This window comes from Pinus tabuliformis, chromosome 1_2 (assembly GCF_031772625.1).
Source record: "Pinus tabuliformis cultivar Carrire ecotype Pingquan chromosome 1_2, CPIR1, whole genome shotgun sequence".
Taxonomy (NCBI): domain Eukaryota; kingdom Viridiplantae; phylum Streptophyta; class Pinopsida; order Pinales; family Pinaceae; genus Pinus; species Pinus tabuliformis.
Window position 1 is genome coordinate 552,571,361 of NC_142298.1, and position 6,324 is coordinate 552,577,684.

Below are 6,324 nucleotides of genomic sequence, written 5' to 3' on the forward strand. Positions count from 1 at the left end.
ATTATTCTTTTACTACCTCCTTTAATGTAGGGTTCATATGTCGCTGCGGTTGTCTCACTGGATTGCAATTGTCCTTCAAATAGATGCGGTGAGTGCACAGGCTAGGATGGATGCCCTTCATATCTGTATAGTCCCATGCAAATGCCTTTTTGTACTTCTATAACAATTGTAACAACAATATGTTCTGTTCAACAGTCAAGTTTGGATTAACATTAAGATATTTACCTGGTTCTATTTCAACAGGACTGTTGTTAATACTTGGAGCGGTCTTCATCTGTTCAAGGCTCAAATCTTCTACAACATCCTCCTCCCCCGAGTTTTCAATGGAAGTAACAGAAAGTGAATTACTAATGAAACCACTTATGATATCATCTTCCATTTCATCCTTAAAGTATTGTGCCTTCCCGAGGGTGAGAAGTGGCTGTGAGTGATCTGACTCGGGTTCAAATTCATCCCACAAGGGGTTTCCCGAAGTCATATCTGGTTTTGTTGGGGGATAAAGGCTAAGATTCTTGGTGGCTTGGCCATCAGAAATCATCATGGACCCAGACCTGCATCCTATGAATGCATCTACAGTGGCTAGCCATGACCTTCCTAAAATTAAAGGATGCCCCCCTAGGTTTGATTTAGTTTGTAAAATAAGGAAGTCAGCAGGATATCGCCAAGAATCTATTGTAATCACTACGTCTTCTATCATTCCCTCGGGTTTGACACGGGACCTATCTACTAGTTCCAATATTGTAGGTGCGTGTCTTAGTCTATGTAATCCTAAGGTGATGTAGGAAAACCTGCGTATACCCACAGCATGCATGTAAAATGCACATATCTGTTTTGCCCCAGGAATTTTAACATTCTGCTGAGTCAAATCTTCACTCCTTAATGCATAATGGTTTAAGGCCCCTTACTTAAGTCTTATGTGGAATGATTTCATAAATTAACACAATCTAATTCTTTGTTCAAATCCTTCTTTGGGACTCTACACTCTACCTCATTAAGTCTTGATTAATCCTTAACCTTTATGCCACCCCATAAACCCTTGATGCTTTGCTTATTCATGGACTTAACCCGCAAACCATCTATCGGCACTTTAATCCCATTATAATTCTTTTATAATAGAATACACACAAAACATATGTAAACCATACCTTTTCTTAATTCTTCACATATGCACGTTTCTCGATGCATGCCTTATCGCAATTGCAATCCTCCTTTTTCACCACACTAACACATGACCCTTTATCGCATCCGATTAGCGATAACGGAATTGAATTCCAAATACAACACAACTGCAGCTATAGCCTTCTCGGGTCTGCTCTTATCGCTTTTCGCAATATTTATCGGCTCACTCCATTGAATATCGCATGTCGCATTGTTTAAGGACTAAGGTCTACCTCCCATGGATTTGCGATGCGATCAAATCTTTGATCACATCGGATATCGCAATCGCATATCACATTACTTATGGTCAAGGTTGAATCACTCACCATTGGACAATTGCGATGCGGGATTCCACAACGATCCTCCACCGTTGCTCCAATCACTCGATCCAATGGTTAGCAATGATCCCGCATATCGCAATTGCGATTCCCTTAAGGCTGATTCATTCACTTACTTGATGAGTTGCGATGCAGTATTCATAACTCCATTCCATGCGATTTGATCTCATCCGTTGATCTGATAGATCCAATGGTGCCTGTGATTTAAGGCTTCACTTCTTTGCTTTTCCTTTTTACTTGGATTTTATGATGTTTCTTCAATGGTTCTCTGTAGCTCGGTTTACTTCATGGTTCTTCATCCTTTGCTGTTCCACTGTGCGACTCCCTCCTGAGCTTAACTTCATGTGCTATTTAACACAACCCCTCCAGAACATTACTTTCGTTCTTCGAACATTACAATCCGTTGTCTCGTTCTCCTCTTTGTGTTCGCTGAACTCCACCTACATACATATGTTATACAGAATCTCTAATACACACGGAATTTATCATTCCATATTCAAATCACACACTTATACAGTTTTGAATTAATCTCTCTCTATATATAAATACACATTTACACAATTTCTCTCTCAGGCCTGATCTTCTAATGTCAGTGGCCTTTGTTTTACAATCTGCCTGTAGCCTCACAATCACACTCTAACTAGCTATCTATCTAACCTATCTCCCTTGATTTTGCCTTTTAGGCTTACATTTATACAAAGGGATTCTAAAACCAATTCCTGTTTTAGATGCATAAACTCCTCAACAAAATCCTAAAATCTCTTCCTTATCTCTAAGGATCCTCTTCAATCCCCAAAATCATGAACTAACTCCTAATCTGAGTTTTACAATTAATTCTCAAATCCCTCAATCTCTCAACTATCCTAAATCTCTCATGTTCTCCTATATTCGAGAATATTTATAAATATGTCTCACAATATTCAATTAAATCCTATTCTCATTAAAATCACTCAAAATCCTAAATAATTACATTAATTCACACTTAGGAAACCAACTTCCTTGGAAACACAAGGTCCCTATGTATTACCAAAATACAATGATATTGTTGAGCTGATTGCCCCTGCATCATAAGGTGATGAAGAGTTCTTTCGTCATTACATTAATGGTTGCCCCTGAATCAATCAATGTACTGGATATGGGCTTGCCGTCGATGTAAACATTGACAGTAGGATTCCCTGGATCATTATATTTGGTTAAAAGGGGTTGATCAATCATCAACTCAGACAACTTTACCATCACATGAATAGTAGCAGGGTCCTTTGGCTTCCTTCTAGGCTTTTTAACACACAAATCCCTTACTGTTGTTGCATAAACAGGCAAATATTTGATATCATGTAGTAGAGGGATCTGTATGTGTAAGTTTTTCAACTCCTTGAGAAAATCTGATTCCAAGTGTGAAGTCATGCTGGTTTCTTCCAGCCTTTGAGGATATGGAGGATCCTTAGTTGCTATAGCCAAGTCGGTTGTTACAGGTGTATCATCTTTACTCGGACTGGCTGTTACAAGTGCAACAATCCCCTTAGAATCAGTTGTTGCAAGTGTGAAAACTTCAAAATCTGTAGAACCCCCTTGGGTGACTCACACTCTTCTTCAGTTATAACAAGGGAGAGTTTTGGGTGAACTAATTTCCCTGATGAAATATGGATTTCATTATAACCAACAGGAGTGATACAATAAGTCTGAAAGGTGGCCAAAGGTTCAATTTTCTAGGATGCCTTATTGTTTGGGTTAGGGTTAGGTTGCACAAGTAATTGGAGTCATATAGATGGTGTAGTAATAGGTGCTTGAAGAGGTGGCAGTGGTAACTACTGTTGTGCTGGTATTGCTGGAAGAACTAGTCCTAGGGAATTTCTTCTCCAATTCTGAGTCCAAGGATATGGTTGTGATGGAGGGCATAGGAAAGGTGACGAGGATGACCACTGATTCTAAGGTGAAGGATATTGTGTCAGAGGAGGGGCAAAGTACTGCCATGGAAATCGTTGAACATTATGTGTATTATTCCATGGATTGAAAGAAGAGAAACCTTGAGGCATACCTGGGGGTCATGATTTCCATGGTTTCCTAGATCCAATGAAGTAGGAAGACTGAACCTCCTCACTTGATTCCTTAAGCGTGACTTTCAATCTTGGAAGATCTGGGCAATGACATGTGGAATTATCTAGATCATAGATGTTGCACAGGGTGATGATGTTTACCCTACATTCCTTCTAGGAATGCTTGTCCTTTCAAACTGGGTAGAACATGGCTAAAGCTGCATCCGCCTCATTTTATGCTTTCTTCACTTGTGTTGTTGTTATTTAAGCAGACAGGGTACTAAGAAGATCAATTTTAAGATTCTCTAACAAGTTCCCGATTTTCGCCCTAGTCACACCACCGTTTGAAGATTTCTGTATCCGGGCAAAGGCATATCACACCCCGCTTCTCCCCTTCAACAATCCTCTAGAGCATCTCAAACAAATCTTTACTATCTCGAGGTATCGAGGTATTCATGTCTCATACACCGTATGAATATGGTCTTCAAGATCTCTTGATCTAAGTCAATGTGTTTAGATCTCTGCAAATTGTAATGGAATCACTCCACATAATCCTCCAAACTTTCTTCCTCCTTTTGTGTCATCCTGAATATTTCTTCCGACAAGTCCTTGGTTCTGCAATAATCCTAATACTTAGATATAAATGGTTCTTTCATGTCACTCCATGTTCGAATGGTAGCAGACCCTAATCCCATAAACCATCTCAATGCTGCTCCTTTTAGAGTAGTATGGAATAATTTTAGCTTCGAAGCATCTGAAACATAATCATAGCTCCTGCACAAGACATCAAATTAAAACAAGAAGGTGTTAAGATCTTCTATAGTCATCCCTTGGAAGGATGGAAGAGATGACAAAGGAATGATTTTCATGGGAGCTTTGCCTCTGATATCCCCTATTGGAAACTCAAATGTGGTGATGGTGGCATATGTTTTAGTGTTGTTGTCATTATTATCCCCCATTGTTGATCCTCCTGATCCTTTCTGTGACAGGTCTTCTGCAGACCGTCTTGATGACTATCTTGTGGGTGAAGATTTGTTAATTGATAGCTCAAGCTTCTTTGGGGCTAGTTGTTTTACTATGCTACCTGAATCAGGATATTGATAAGTCAATGAATACTTTCCTGCCCCAGGCTCCTGATGTTCCCCACCGGTTTCCCCTCGACCCTTAGTTTGAACACCCTGATCACTAGCCTTCCACTGTTGCTCCTAATTTGGATACTTAGTTTTGGGAGTGATTATACTAGTTCTAGGATGATATGGTCCGGAGACAGAGGAAATGGATGCTTATGTTCTTATTATGGGAGTAATAACTCTTTGTGGCCTAGTTTTCCTTGCGTCCCTCTAAGAATTTGATTGTTCTTTTTCTGCTTTTGAGATCAGCTCATGAATAAATGTTTTCCTTCCTAGATCTGCGCTCTTCTTATTTCTTTTATGACCAGCTTTTCCTGTGACTTATTAGAGTGGTTGTAAATTGAGATTTCTATTATTCCTACACTTTACACATGGACCCTATGCATATTTATTCAAATACTAAGTCTCTCATCTTATACAGTGGTGAGCCCACTCAAGTATATTAGAGTGATGCATAGGTTCTCACCTCTCGTCTTATCGCCCAACACCTGTAAAGCTAAGAGCACATCTAAAGAATCAAGGAATTCACACAACCTAAGTGTCCTAGTGACCACAAGGGTGAGTTGGCCCAGGTATATTAGAGCGATGTGCAGGTTCTTACCTCTCGTCTTATTTCCCATCACCTGTGCACTAGGAACACTCTATTGACAAACACACTTGGCTGATTGCATCGTCGACTACCTTCCCTAGCAACGACACCAAAATGTTGAGCCGATTTAATCACTATAAATATGACTGAATCGTAACCATTAATTTTCAACCCAGGGTAGGTCTGTTTATTTCAAAGGAGTATGCATTATCTGTGCTGATACACTTCAGCCAAGAGTAAAATTAAAAGATAAAACAGTGTTGCTGAATCTAATTACAAAAAGTAACACTCATGTAGAAATTAAAAAAAAAAATCTAAAGAGAGAAAAACACACTTCATGTTACCAAAGGAAAGGCATGCCACACACCACACCAATAACTAAGATGGCTAACTGAATATTATGTTCAACCTAATCCTATGTGACAGCATATCATAAATCTCGAAACAAAAATAAATCCATTCTGTAAATTACACAGTGGCAGAAATAATTTCACACTTACAGAATGGAACAATAATTGATCTACCACTACGCTACTGATGCTACTGCAATCCATGCTAAAGAGGAGGACCCTTCCTCCCTAGTAGGGTGTAGGTATGAATTACAAATTAATAAAACTTCAACACCACAAGTTGTGAAAGCATCAACAACACTACTCTTTGTATTAAGAAATGATTATGAATTACAGGAGAAAAATAACGATACTTGTCCCCCGTTACATGGAACCAAGTTCCCTTTATAATATTGACATGTCCAAAATAAGAAACAGATAAGTAATGAGACTCTAATGATTCTCATGCTAATCAATAGAGAGAAAATAGAAATCGTTATAACAAGTTCTAAATACAAGGCTTATTGTTGTTACATAATTCTTTAAAATCACAACTGTCTTGATTCCCTAGCTGCCTATGGATAATACAATCTTCACGACAATTGTCTTATGGAATAGTATCCACAGTCCTTAAACAGTTGCAAAGTAGTCAATGTCCCATGGTGTAACAACAACACTTAAGGTGTAACAACACGCCTGAGGTGTAACAATAGTTTGGAGTGTAACAATAGTGTTTAAGGTTGTTGA